The following is a 314-nucleotide window of genomic DNA, read 5'->3' as shown; positions in this document are numbered from 1 at the left end:
GCAAAAAAGAGCAAACAGTGAAGAAATAATAACAAACAGCGAAGAAAAATAACAATGAAAAAAATAATAACAAACAATGAAGATAAATAAGTGAAAAAAATATAATAACAAGCAATGAAGAAAATAATAGTAAAAAAAAACACAATAACGAACAGTGAAGAAAAATAACAGTGAAAAAAAAAATAACAGCGAAGGAAAATCACAAACAGGAAGGGAAGGAAAAGCACAGAGCACCCTCAACGAGAAGGCGGGTCTTTGATGCGAAGGAGAACGCGAGCACGGAGAGAATTAATTCCCCATTTCAATGATGTTCT

This window comes from Penaeus monodon, chromosome 32, assembly GCF_015228065.2.
Source record: "Penaeus monodon isolate SGIC_2016 chromosome 32, NSTDA_Pmon_1, whole genome shotgun sequence".
NCBI classification, from domain to species: domain Eukaryota; kingdom Metazoa; phylum Arthropoda; class Malacostraca; order Decapoda; family Penaeidae; genus Penaeus; species Penaeus monodon.
The sequence above is the reverse complement of the archived record's forward strand: the minus strand, read 5'-3'. Positions refer to the sequence as shown.